This window comes from Heterodontus francisci, chromosome 14 (assembly GCF_036365525.1).
Source record: "Heterodontus francisci isolate sHetFra1 chromosome 14, sHetFra1.hap1, whole genome shotgun sequence".
Taxonomy (NCBI): Eukaryota; Metazoa; Chordata; class Chondrichthyes; order Heterodontiformes; family Heterodontidae; genus Heterodontus; species Heterodontus francisci.
This window is the reverse complement of record NC_090384.1, coordinates 56,079,156-56,093,780: the sequence shown is the minus strand read 5'-3', so window position 1 is coordinate 56,093,780 and position 14,625 is coordinate 56,079,156. Positions and strand designations below refer to the sequence as shown.

At 39.8% G+C, this 14,625-nt stretch overlaps 1 protein-coding gene across 3 annotated transcripts in view; it reads right to left on the bottom strand.

Annotated features, from left to right (window-relative positions):
- The window catches only part of pik3c2a (phosphatidylinositol-4-phosphate 3-kinase, catalytic subunit type 2 alpha), a 176,472-nt gene extending 162,094 nt beyond the window's left edge, over positions 1-14,378 (bottom strand). Inside the window, exon 1 of one of the 3 annotated variants that reach the window (XM_068046269.1) lies at positions 14,337-14,378. The gene's annotated coding sequence lies outside the window, so the exon portion shown is untranslated. Of the gene's footprint in view, positions 1-8,113; positions 8,132-8,948; positions 9,409-14,336 lie in introns of those variants that run through there. The other 2 variants (XM_068046268.1, XM_068046270.1) reach the window with 2 other exon arrangements.
- Positions 14,379-14,625: the final 247 nt, after the last annotated feature.

The window sequence follows — 14,625 nt, the reverse complement described above, 5'->3', positions numbered from 1 at the left end:
GAGCGAGTGAGTCAGCTTTTTTAAAAAAAAAGACAGTGGATACCTGCAGTAGACCCAAATTCTAACACCCAGGTTTAGTAGCCAATTGTAAACAGGTGAGCAAACAAAAAAGTACCTGCTGACCGGATCACACTATAGGCTAAAATAAAAGCAAAATACTGTGGATGCTGGAAATCTGAAATAAAAACAAGAAATGCTGGAATCACTCAGCAGGTCTGGCAGCATCTGTGGGAAGAGAAGCAGAGTTAACGTTTCAGGTCAGGGTCACTGACCCGAAACATTAACTCTGCTTCTCTTCCCACAGATGCTGCCAGACCTGCTGAGTGATTCCAGCATTTCTTGTTTTTGTTTCACACTATAGGCTGTTGTTTATCAGGATCAAGAAAATACTGTGAGCTTTCATTTTTGGCGTCATCTAAATTACACTGTCACAATCTAGCTAGCTCCTTGTTGCTCTCCAGCAGCAAAACCCTCAATTGTTGTTCACTGAATTGTTAGTTGGTGAGAAGTAAATACAAGGCTGCATTGTGCAGAAAAAGTCTCAGCATTCTCCAAATGAAAAACAAAGCAATCAGGTAACTTATTGCTTATTTGACTCGTGCCGAAATTAATATTTCAGGGTCCAACACGAAGTCTTTGCTCTCAAGATGTTAGTAAGGACTACATCCATTTTACTGACTCACATCCACAGGTCTGAACTTGCTTACTTGTGCTGAAAAGTGGATCCCCATTTAACCTCTGAGCCAAGCTTTTTTTTTTAAAAAAAAAAACTGTACTTCTATGGAAAGCCTATACCACACACTACCAAATGTTTCAGTGTTATCACAAGGATTTAAGTTTAATGGCTGGGTAGGGATGTGACTGCAATTTTTAATAAAATTCCTCTAAACTATGAAAACAGCCAATTGAGTTCAAGATCTTGTACCGCTAAACATGGACCCTGGTTTAAGCAATTACTTTCAGCTCTAGAACAGTAGTGGTGGGAAATAAGTGGGGGAAAAATATCCACAAATACTAAAACGCATTGGCTCAAGCATGATTTTCCTTCTGTAATACACTGCTAAAATGTGCCTAGTGAAAACACCAGAGTGCTGCGGAAGCACAATTTGGAGCATAGGATGCAACTGCAGCCCGTTGCCATTTCCCCACCTGTCCCCACTTCCCCACCCTCTGCCAAGCCTGGAGCACTTGAGCAAGCTACATAGGATAAAATTGAAGAAGGATTTAACATTATAAACTTACCACTGAGTTCACTCTAGTTTGTGAAACCCACTGCAGAAGGCCCACACCAGTCACAGTGTCTGTAATACCTTGCAAAGCACTAGTCATTTTTGGTACCTACAACATACCTTTACAACCAAGAAGGACAAATGAAGCACTAACTTCAGAGTGAGTGACCACACAGAGTGGTTGAAGCAAATAGCACTTTTGCATTTAAGAGGAAGCTAGATAAGTACATGAGGGAGAAGGGAATAGAGACATACGGGAACTAGATAGGAGATTCATGTGGAGTGTAAATACCAGCATGAACCAGTTGGGGTGAATTGTTCTGCAGATTCTACATAACATGGGAACACTATCACCTCCAATTCACACATCCTTGGCCTTTTAGCACCATTCCTACATTTGTCACTGGGTCAAAGTCCTAGATTTCTCTGTCCACTGTTGTGGGAGTGCAAGAACTGCAGCCCAAGGAAAACATCCTCACCTTCTCAGGGTATCCAGTGGGAAATAAGTGCGGCATTGTTCTCAATGTGGGCAATATTGGTAAATAAAGAGAAACACTGACATCATCCTGCCCTGTGATTGTTCCCTCTAATCATCACAGAAAGAAAGAAAACAAACCAGACATCAGAAGCAGAGTATGAAATCAGTCCTGGGATGCTGCACAGTGTTTCCTTACAACTGACAAATATAGCTGACACTTCATGTGAGCGTCTTGGAAGCTGGAAATCATTCCCCAAGTTCATATCTGGGGATGGTTTCAAGAGACAGTACTGTTGCATCATGTTCAAATAGCATATTTAAGACGCTTGGTGGTTTGACAATATGACACAAACACTATACTCTTCTTAAACAACCACAGTCCACTCCTACCAATTTGAGGTTTTGTCTCGCTTTAAAAAAAAGGTTTAGTAATTCAAGTTAAGCTACTTCAGCATACGAGCTGGGTTTTTCTGCTTGGCAAAATAAATTAAAATAGGAACAGACTGTAAACACAAAAATAATTTATGGACTCTGCTCCAGTCAGACAATCCCCTTCTCATGTCCCCTTTAATTCTTCATAATTACCTTAAAATTTGTACCCTTGCATTAATGTCTCACTGACCAGTGGAAACCAAATGAGACCAAAACAAGCAAGCCAAATCTTGCCCAAACTAATGTCACCCCACCCCATAACCCAATTACTGTCACTGGGGCGGCGCAGTGGTTAGCACCGCAGCCTCAGCGACCCGGGTTCGATTCTGGGTACTGTCTGTGTGGAGTTTGCAAGTTCTCCCTGTGTCTGCGTGGGTTTCCTCTGGGTGCTCCGGTTTCCTCCCACATGCCAAAGATTTGCAGGTTGATAGGTGAATTGGCCATTATAAATTGCCCCTAGTATAGGTAGGTGGTAGGGAAATATAGGGACAGGTGGGGATGTGGTAGGAATATGGGATTAGTATAAAGGGGTGGTTGATGGTCGGCACAGACTCGGTGGGCCGAAGGGCCCGTTTCAGTGCTGTATCTCTAAACTGAAACTAATTGATTAGACACTAGCCTATACCATTTTAAGTACAAGACCACCAACTAGACACAGAAGGAATTCCACAATGCCAAATGCACTCCAGTAGCAACAATTTAAAAAAAACTCACTACCTTACTTTCACACAGCACTGGAACAGGAGAAACATAATATTATTCATCTATTTTAACCAAAAGCTTTATCAAAAGTCTTAAAACATACTGGAAGAACCACAAGAATTAGGAGTGAAACTTAATGGACAGGGCAAAATAGGATTAAAACACCACTATTAACTTTGTAAATAAAGCACTTAAGAGATGAAACACAACTCTGTTCCTGCATTTAGAAGTACCAATACACAAAAGCTAGGTTGGCCTAGGGTCAAAGAATAAAAACTTACCTGACCATTCAACCTTTGTTTCCTAATGTAAACACCTAAATTGCTACAATTCCCAAGAAATCATTTTTGGTAAGAGGCTGAAGCAAACACTTTCCTCTCATCTAGTTTAGAACAGTTGACAATAAATAAGGAGGCCCAACTTGTAAAAACAGCTTAAAAATGACCTAGTCAGTAAGGGTCAAACCCTGATCCTGAATAACGGCATTCATCTATTTTGCAACAGATAGTTTATGGTTTTCTAGTAGTGCAATAGGATTTCCAAGTTTAAGGAAATGATAAACATGTCAAATCACCTAAAGGTAATTTTAAAAGAATACAAGAAAAGGTCATTTAACAACTCAGTTTATTTTTAAAAAAAAGATATAGCCAGAGGAATGGTTTGCAGTTTACTTGGAGAAATTAAAAGAACTGAAATTTAGTGCAGTTCAGGCAGAGGTTTAGTTAGCATAGTAAGAGTTAAAAACAGAAGTTGAAACATGATCAGGAATGCAGGACAACTGAAAAAAATCACAGAATGCATAAAGTTGATGTCACATCCAATATCACAGAGACGTATAACACAGAGGGAGACAGGAGTAGCTAACTGTGGAGGAAGATTCAACTTTTGACTGTTTATGCAATTACCTCTGGATGAAAGATTGTGAACCTATTAGTGCACACAGATATAAAAAATATATATGGTATCTGGTATACTGCTTTACAAACTTGAGCGCTCCAAAATCCAAATGCGGAACTGAAAGATGTGTTAAATACCAAACAGAGATATTGTTTATTTGAGCCCAACTAAGGCTGTACCACTGATAGTCAGGTCATTTTACTGGACATACGTCATAACAAATTATAATAGCTGTGGCAATCATGCGGTCTTTGATGCTCTCAGTTTTAAATAGTAACAATGCACGAATTGCACTTCCTAATAGGTCTCAAAATACCCAAGTCAAGAATTCAACAGTTTTCAACAAATGCTGTAGTTTACTCAGGCTGCTAACAAAACTTTAAATTCGCATAATTCAGGCTGGTTTAATGTAGGCCAATGCAAGCAAGCAAGCTGAAAATTGCATAGTTCTTTAACTTGAGACAATTATTCTTACAGCACATCATTGTTGGTTAACTTGGAAGGCTGATTCTACACTCTCATGTTTACTGGTTTCTTGTGCCAAAATAAGTGGATTCAAAAGATTTTGCTCTTTTGCAAATCCCCTCCCCACCTACAAGAAACCTTCACCAACTACTCATATTCGGTCTCACCTCAGTCCCTTTGACTCTGCAGTATAGCTTGTATCCTACTCTCTCCTCTCCAATATGGTGGTTCAGAGTTTCAGGAACTATACCCCTGCTTTCTGGAATTCTCTTCTGAAGCCACTTCAGCTTTCCACAGCAGTAATTGAGTGCCAATGTTAACATTGCTCTGTATATCTTCTGACAGGGATAGTCAGAAAATTGAAATTTGAACTTTGTCACTGCAGGTCTATAAAGTAAAACTTCCTGCTAATTGAGGTGCCAGATCAATTAACAATCATGGGTTTCTGTTTCAAAAGTTACAAGATGTATTCTTCCTTGAAATGTAAATAAGTAATTAATTTAAAATCTCAAAGAAATATTGGGAAACTAGAAATGTTAGCGCAGCTGAGCAGAATGAATTGTGTCGCTAAACAATCCTTTTTCTAAAAAAAAAATAAATGTTGTACCTTGTACAAATTGCAATTTCAAATCCTGCATGCTGTTTTGAAAGGCAGAAACCATGAATAAGAGAATTTTCTCCAGTCATGGCACCGACAGTATATTACAACTCATCTTGAACTAGATTTAATTCTATACCCTTCACGGAGATTTGATCCTAAGAATGCATGCGGGTGTGTAAACTCTGGTCCAAATTGCCAAGAGTTTCATACTCCCAATTTCACAATTCATTTGGATTATGCAAGATACATAGAATAGCAAATATGGAATACAGAAAAACATTTAAAAAGTCTTTATAACACGCAATTTGTTTTGCCCATTCCTACTTTACCCACTGTCTTAAGAAATTCATATCAGGCAACAGACTACAGAACTGAAGGTTAGTCAAGTTACGTGTCTGTCCACAGATCCTTAAAAGTAGCTGGACAGGTCCATAAGGTGGTTAAGAAGGCATACAGGTTAAACCATAGTCTGAGTACTGCATAGAGTTCTGGTCACCGCATTACAGAAAGATGTGATTGTAATGGTGAGGATGCAGAGGGAATTTATGAGGATGTTGACAGGACTGGAAAATGTTAGTTATGAGGAAAGATAGGATAGGCGGTTTACCTTGGAACAGAGAAGGCCAGGGGTGACTTAATTGAGGTGTATGAAATTATGAGGGGCTGAGATAGAGTCAATAGGGACAACCTATTTACCTGAGGAGTAGTCAAAAACCAGGGAGCATATATTTAAAGTAATTGGTCGAAGAACTAGAGGGGAGATGAGGAAATATTTTTTCATTTTTCACAGTGGGTGGTAGGGACCTGAACCCACTGTCTGAAAAAAAGTGATAGAGACAGAAACTCTTACCGCATTTAAAAAGTACTTGGATGTCTACATAAGAACCATGACCTGCAGGGTTATGGACCTAGCGCAAGAAGGTGGAATTAGGTTGAGGAGCTTTTTTGTTGACTAGCACAGACACGATGGGCTAAATGGCATTCTTCTGTGTTGCAAATTTTCTCTGATTTCCCAAACCTTATTTTATACAAACTTCACAAAAACATTTACTGCACTGTCAAAATGCAATCCATTTCCACAGTATGACATTTTTTGTATGCATGTTTTTCAACTTCAGCAGGTCACCAACCCTCTACCCACACCCCCCGTCCTCACTGCACTAACCTGACCCACGCTCCACAAAATGCATTTACTCCACCTGGAACAAACTGAATATACTTTCCAGAACCACCCCTTCACCCAGTCAGATACCCTAATTAACTTGAAATCCACTTCTACAAAGCAAGAGGTGGTGATAGTTAGCAATGATATTACAAGAAATGCTAGATCTTTGATATCAACTAAAATTAAGTTTAGTTGAATGCAATCATTCGAAGGGAGAAAAACAGACAAGATCTTGGAAAAGATTTCTCCTCTAGCCAGGCTTCCTGAAGTCTGCATATTTCTCCTTTGTCGATTGGTATCAAAAAAGATAGGTTACATGTTCACAAAAATGAAAGCTAGAGGATGAAGACACAACATACAATAAAAGGTCAGTATTTAAAATCATAGGGATAAAGTGACAGTGTATTTGACAATGTAACATTTTGGAACAATCTAAAACGTTAACTGCCCAAGTTCCAAAAAAAATAAGTGCTCAATATATACACTGACAGATGTAGAATGGATCAGACTCTGATGTTCCCTGCATCTACCACTCAAATACCAGAAATGCTTTCAGACAACACAAGACTTGTGCTCCAAATGCACAGATCTCATGCATCTAGTTGCAACCCAACAATAAAATTGGTTGGAATTCACCAACGCCCATGAGTGACAAGTCCCAGTTTTACCAGGCCTTTCCAGTCAGTTGATCTTTGCGTTGCATGTTGGGAATGTGCGCTATTGACATTGGTGCGACACAATATGAAAAGACCTAAGAATGGCCAACAGCATAAAGTCATGGAGATGTGTTGTTGCTGTTCATTGAACCACATCTACCATTTTATTCACATATTGGAAATACTTAGAAGGTGCATGAAAAGAGCTCAAACTTGAGATGATCACAAAAAGAACTGAAGGAGAGGTTGGAAGAAGTCTTTTTACAGAGGTTGGCTGGAACATGCAATTGTCTGCTACACTCCATTGTTGAAGCAGAGTTCAAAGCACGTTCAAAAGAGTTCAAGGATGAGAAATGTTAATGGTCATGGGATGAACAAGAGTGTGGGATTAGACTAAGTGTCTTACGTAGAGCAAAACACAAGCACAGACTTTATGAGCCGAACAGCCTGTTTCTGTGCTGCAACATCCCATGATCAGCATCTGAAAAAAGTGAAAAGTACGACTGAATCTTTTAAGTCTCTTCCCTTTCCAGGTGCTGACAGACCTGCTGTTGATGAACAGATCCTGTTTTTCACATTTCCAACATTTTAGTTTTAGTCTTTAAAAAAATCCTTACTTGCTGCATGACCTTGAGTGGTAGAGATTTAAAGAGGAAAGCAAAAAAGTCAAGTTTTAGAAAAGTGGCAACAATCCAAAAGATTCTTAAAGTACTTCAAATTTCTGCGTAGACTGTCAAAAAATACACTATTGACCTTGAAAAATATCAAATGCATTTTAAATTTTCTCAAGTTCATAAAACCTCTGACATATAGCTGCTGTTCCTGTGGATGAAACAGAATTCTCAGTTGAGGGAGGGAGAGGAAACTGTTCTCTGAAGGACAAATGCAGACACTTCAAGGATACTATAAAGCAGAACCTCATGAAACACAAGATAACAAAACTGATGAGTTGGGAGAATTAACACATTGTGACACTCCAAGCGTTGTTTTGAGGATCAGAACAAAGAAGAATGGGAGGGGGAGCAGCAACACAAACAATGGATGATTATTAGTTGTAAAATACATGGAAAGACTAACCAAGCTTGCACTTTAAAAAAAACAACACCCCTGATTATTCCTACAGAAATCACAAGCAAAAAGAATTACTAAAACAAAGTACCAGGTATGCTTATTCAGCAGTCATAAGATCCCATAGTACTGGTGAACTAAACTTTTGCTCAGCAAAAGAAAACAGGATCTGAAAATCTCTCAGCTATTAGAAAAAGGACTTCGCACGGAACTCAAAAAGTTCTCCAAATGCTTTACAGCGTCAGAGGTTGATCCCCCTGCCAGTTACATAACCCATTACAGGAAAGCTCACCACTGTGCCCCATCAGACCAATTCCAAAATAATTCAATTTCAAAGTATACTTATGATAGTTATAACTAGTTAATATGTCCTATAAAACCAATATTTACATACAAAAACATTTAAAATATTGAACTCACCCCAACTGTAACAGTAAAACTATATTCGATTTAAACATTTTGCTGAATTCTTTCCATCAGGTGACTCGACCCTAAGACAACAGGCTGTACAAGTAGTCCTGCTTGTCAGTAAGCTACAACTACACAAAACATCTTTAAAAAGGTGCAACATTCCAGGTTTTCCAAGCAACTTGTCGAAATCTTGGCGAACATTTCAGTCGGAACGCTAGAAAAATGTTCACAGCGCAGACAAAAACCTGGGCTAATCTTAAATATTTGTTATTCAATGACATTTGAAAAAAAACAAGCAACCTTCAGTGCAGAGTTTAAAATCTTGATAGCACCAAAATAAATAGATCACTTTAGAATCTATTAGAGAGCGGGGAAAAAACAATGATAAATACAACCACTCGGCTTGAATCATGTTTTTTTTAAACAAACTGGACAGTTTAAAAAAGCCGACCTCAGAAACAAAACAAAAATCCCCTGTACAAAGCCAATGAAGAGCTAAACCGTTACGAAGATAGTCACGAAGATATAAACACAAACGATCACAACACAAGAGCCGCGCTAGCGCTTTACATTACAAAGGACACTTACTAATTGTAAAGGAATAAATTACGTTTACTGCTTCTATTTGATTAAAAGCTCGCAGAAATCCTAGCCCTGACCCGGTGCCTGCAACAGCCCCCAGAACTTCACACTATTCCATACATTTTCAAAGAGTCAGTTAAAGTCCACCCACAAGACGGAGCCCACAGCCATCATTAATCCTATCTGGCGGACTTCTGCCGTCAGAGACATCTAGCTGTAATTGTTTAAAAACCGGAGCAATGGAGCGCACACTCCCAATCACCTCAGAGCCCAGCACAGGACCAAGCCGCCATCTTCCAGCAGTCTCCAGTATCCACAAAGGGGCCGTCACTTCCGGGAATCAAGTCGAGGCTTTGGGTACTGGATGCGGGGGCCCTTTAAATCGCCGCTGGGCGAATGGAGTCCTTTTGGGTGACCGAGCTCAGCTGGGTCCCGGGCGAAGGCGGTGATCAGTTGGAACTTTGGGGTGGGTTGGGGTATAAAGATCGAATCCTGAGTAACGCAGCGTTCGTTGAGAACAATAGGAGGAATTTCCAATCGAACTCCAGGGAATGCGACGTTCTATCGGAACAATGAGAGGATTCGGATCGAATCCCGCGGTCACGTAGCGTTCTGCCCGTGTAGTATGTGAAGAATTCTTTGCCAATCCTATGAAATGCAGCGTCCTGTCTGAACAATGGGAGGAATTCCGCTCGCACCTCCTTGGAACGCAGCATACTACCAAACAACGTAACAGTTTCTGTGATCCGGAACGCCTCAGGCCACAATGCGCAACACAAAGAAACCATTGGTCACCACATTATCGTTTTCCAAATTGAGTACATTATGTTTCTAGTTTCTGAACAGCGAGAATGACAAATGGAAAAGTCCCAAGATTACTTCAAATAGTTCACTGACCGGAATTTCAAAGAAGTTATATGTTTGAAGCATTGGGCCACCCCTTCAAATCAAAACGTTTTTAAAGTGTTAACTGCAACACTGTTTTATCATAAATGATACTTTCAGGGACATTTCTACATTTCGTGAATTAGTTAAGAGTAAATACATAAAGTGAGTACATACAGGAGTTTATACATAATTTATGGTTTCATTACATTGGGTGACATAAAATCTGGGACATATGTGAAATTTTTGGAATAACCCACAGACTCTGTGACATCACATGATCAGAATGTCGGTATGTATGTTATGTGAAGTTACTCAACGTGCGAGCAGCCCACAGGGGAAAAAACGAACATAGTATAGATTTTAACCAGAATGAAACAAACTATTACAATAAGCAGCTGAAACCAGAACCACGTGGCAAAAATCTTCATAAATGTCGAATTGGTTCTCCCCAGCTATACTAGTATTCTCGGAGATTGTGATTTTCTATTTTGATCAGTTATTCTGACTTTGATCTACCTTTAATGTTATTGTCCCAATTGATTAAACAACAAATTTAAAGGCAACTTTACTGTTTTCTACGTGCTGCCCTATGGTGACATCCTTTCCACAACACAGCATCAGTTTCCACATTGTCAGGAAAATCTATAAGCCAAATGGGAAATATTAATTTAATCGGTTGGAGACTTACATTAGACTTTTAATGGGGGAAAAACACGACAGTAACTTTTTAAAAAACTGGCAGCCAAGATGGCCACTGCCATTTACATTTGAAACACCAAGAGATTGAACTGGAGACAAAAAGTCTAACACGAAACCCAGCCAGACAAAAGTTTTGGCTAACTGAGTAGATAAGCCAGATGATCCTAGTCAGCGAGGAATTCAAAGTCATCATCAGGCATTCATAAGGGGAGACGTCCCTCTGGGGGTAAACACTGGCAACCCCACCCAAGAGGAGTTTTGAGTTTTAGACTTTGGACCTCATTAAACTCAAAGGGGATTGATAGAACCATGTGACTGCCTGTTCATCTCTGAAGAAACTAGAAGTTTTGTGACACAGACAGCAGACAGGCAGTCTTCCTCTTAGGCAGTCCTTCAGGAACGAGGATGACTTTCTTCCACTCCAGGGTTGTGGGGCCTTAGGTGACTGAATAGTCCAATTCTGGATTTGCTCACTCTGCCACAGGTAGGGCAGGTGATGTTTGGTGAGGTGAGTGAATGGGATGCTCAAAATTCCAAACGCTCCTTCTGCTGTTTGCACTTGGTCACTGCCTAAGCATGTCGATGTTGTTCAAACTGGCTGGCACCATCGCGGATGCTTCTTCTCCATTTTGGGCTTCTCGGGCAAGAGAATCCCATGAAGTGGTGGAGATGTCACATTTTTTCAGGGAGGCTTTAAGGACATCCTTGTAGCGTTTCCTCAGCCCTCCTGGTGACCTCTTGCCGTGATGTAGCTCGGAGTAGAAAGCTTGTTTTGGGAGTCTTGTGTCAGGCATGCAGACGATATGACCCAGCCAGTGTAACTGACTAACCATGACCAGTGTCTCGACACTGGTGATGTTGGCCTGAGAGAGGACACTGATATTGGAGCATCTGTCCTGCCACTGAATTTGCAGGATCTTGCGGAGGCACCGCTGGTGAATTCTCTCCAGGGCTTTGAGATACCTGCTGTACAGTGTCCATGTTTCCGATGCATACAGGAGGGCAGGTAACACTGCTGCCCTGTAGGCCATGGTGCAAGGTTTAAGGTCTTTGACGCCAAACACTCTTTTCCTCAGATGACCGAAGGCCTTGCTGGAGGCAATGCTGAATTTCATCATCACAGACAGCAGACAGGCAGTAAATGAGTGTATAGCAGCGAAAAAGGCGGCTGCACCCCTCTCTCCAGAAAATATCAAGAACCGTCTGAGACTGGGGATCCTCCAAGCCTACAGACCGCTACAGCCAGCAACCAGGGGAAGAGAATCAACTACCAATTATGCAATCAGGAAAGCTTTGACCAGCGAGGACTTTAAGAATACAGTTCAGCCAAAGACTACTAGATTTACAGACTGTATTTAGATTCAGTTTATTCTGGACTTTAATCCAACCAGCAAATCTGTTTCCCTCTGTAATATATTAGAGTGTGTGTGATTCTCGTGTGTGTGTGTGCATGAATGTGTAGCTATTTTTAGTATTTTTAAATCAGGTTAGAGTGTTAAGTATAATAAACTTACCTCTTTCTTGCTTAAACTCATGAAAACCTATCTGATTGGTTCTTTTGCAATCACATTAAAGGCAGAAGGTAAAACACTCACTGAGGTGGTAAGCACCACCATTGTTTTTAAAATGGAATAAACCCTGTTGCGGTCAAATAAGAGAGGGGAGCCTGAGACCCCTTCCTCACCTGGCCGTAACATGCACGCTGAAGGAAACCAACTCTACCTCACCACAACCTCTTGCAACTCCTCCAATGTCTCTAAATTGTCAGACAGTTTTTCCAACATCCAGTACTTGAAGAGCAGAAATGTCCTCTAACTAAATACTGGGAAAACTGAAGTGGTCCCCGGCCCAAATCTCTGTTTCTTAGCCACCAACTCCATCTCTCCCCTAGGCAACTGTCTGAGGCTGCACCAGACTGTTTGCAACCTTGGTGTCATATTTGACCCCTAGGGGAGGTTCCCACCACATATCCGCACCCCACTAAGACCCCTTATTTTCACCTTTGTAACATCATCCAACTACACCCTTGCCTCAGCTCATCAACTTCTGAAACCCACATCCATGCCATAGATTTGACTATTCCAATGCTTTCCTGGCCGGCCTCCAGCGTCCTACACTCCGTAAATTGAGGTCATCCAAAACTCTGCCTGTCCCATTCACCCATCACCCCTGTGCTGCTGACCCACTTTGGCTCCCATTTAAGCAATGCCTTGATTTTAAAATTCTCATCTTTGTTTTCAAATCCCTCCATAACCTCTTTGTAATATCCTTCAAACCTCATATCTGCATTTCTCCAATTCTGGCTTCTTGAGCATTCCTGATTTTAATTGCTGTTAGCTGCTGCTGGACTTTCTTGTTTAGGTCAATGATTATAATGCTGCTGATGTTGAATCAGTTTCCACACACTGTCCAATTCAGTAATTCTTTAAATCCTGTTCCCCAATTTTAAACACAGTGAGTGCTGATTTAACAATGAAAATATTCCAAGCCCCCTTCTCAAGAAGAGAGAAAAACACAAAAATAACATTTTGAATTCAAAAGATGCTCTAATAATATAGTTTTTGAAAAAAAAAATTATGCAATACAAGACCATTGAGCCATCTTGCTTAGTAGATATCACCTGATTCTCTTTTCCTTTATGTTTACATATTTTGATGAACATCTCAGCTTCTCAAGGCTATGTTACGTAGAATACTTAGCCTTTTTTTTTGTAATTTAGTATCAGCATGGTGTACTCCTTAGTATGGTATAGCTCCTTCTATCCTGCCCCAGTAGTGCATTTTTGTTGCATCCTTAGTAAAACACCCTCTGGTGTATCAGTGTGAATTTTTCCCATTTCCTATAACAGCTGTGTACTTGTCCTAGCTGAGTGGGATTGCCAGATTTATGTTGATCTAGTTTCAGTTTTGTGCTGTACACCTCAGTCTTACAGCTACTGAGAAGTTAGACAATCCAAACAAAGAGACTTTGAGATGAACCAAACAAGCAGGATTCAGGCTGCAAAGTCATGCTAAATATCCTGGTGCTACTCCTTAGTTTTATATCATTTATTGAGTTTGTTCTGTTTTCTGGAGAATGTAAACTCTTGTACAGTATCAACCCACAGGGTTCTAACATATAAGATTTGAGAAAGTTGAAAGACTAGACTTTAAGGAAGGAAATAACTTCCTCAGCCAAAATTGTCATTCTTAAATTGATATTTTAATCAGAGTACTGTATTCCCAAACAAATGATTAGAATTTATGTAATATATTAAAAGTTGCGCATTTGGTATACGCTTATTATAATTATCAATTATTTCCGGCAACTATAAATGCCAACCTGTAAAACTCAGAAAAGCTGGCCAATAGGCTGAAAGGGCTTCAAAGAACTGGAAAGTCAAAAATGTACATTGAAAAAGAGCATTGAGTAAAGGCAACTGCTTAAGGATATGAGTTCAATTTATTTAAATATATTAATAAAATTCTTGAAATTCAGTGTTTTGAGATCACATTCCACAACTCGGTTCATTTTATGTGAAGACTGAAACACAATGGCATAGAAAAAGTAATTAAAATGGGAGTGCAGTGAGACATGAATTTGTGTTACAAATGCAGTCTGCCACAGATACCTTCTCAGTTTCTAGGGCATCATTTCCTCCAATGAATGGACTGAACATCTGTTATAGAAGTTGATCTGCATTACCCCACATGTATTTGTATAGTAGCATGACCCAAGAATGTAATATTATCTGGACCACATTTTTTTTTGTCTTTCGCACTTTTATTTCTTTAATCTCTCCAAAGGAGATCAGAATGAACTCTTGGTCAAGTAAGACTTGATGCAAATTATTATATTGCTTTATTTCACATTGAATGAACCCATAAACAGCCACAGTTATAATCAGATTCACTTAGTTCAATCAATATTATTTAACATTGCATAATGAAATAAAGAACACACCATACTACCCAATATCAGTGTTACACAGATTTATCAAGGTGTCTCTTCAGAGAAAGACTGCAAACCATTTTTGAGCTTAAAGACAACTTGCGAATTGCATAAATAGAAAATTTAGACTTACTTGTTAGAAGCTCCTAGGGGATATTTTTGTCCCTTGTCTTTCTGTAGTGACAATATGGGTTCCTGGTGGAGTTGAAAAAAAGTCAATCAGAAGTTGGCTTTGGATAACTCATCATCTTATTGAGACTAGGTTAAACATTAGTGCTGTGATTGGTTACTAATTTTTTTAGAGTAGCTACATCAAGTGGCCAGAACAAAGATTGCCCAATAGCTTAGTGGGTAAAAACACTTACTCATTTTGTGTGGCACTGAGCCTGTAAGAAATTACATCTTACGATTATAAAATTGTT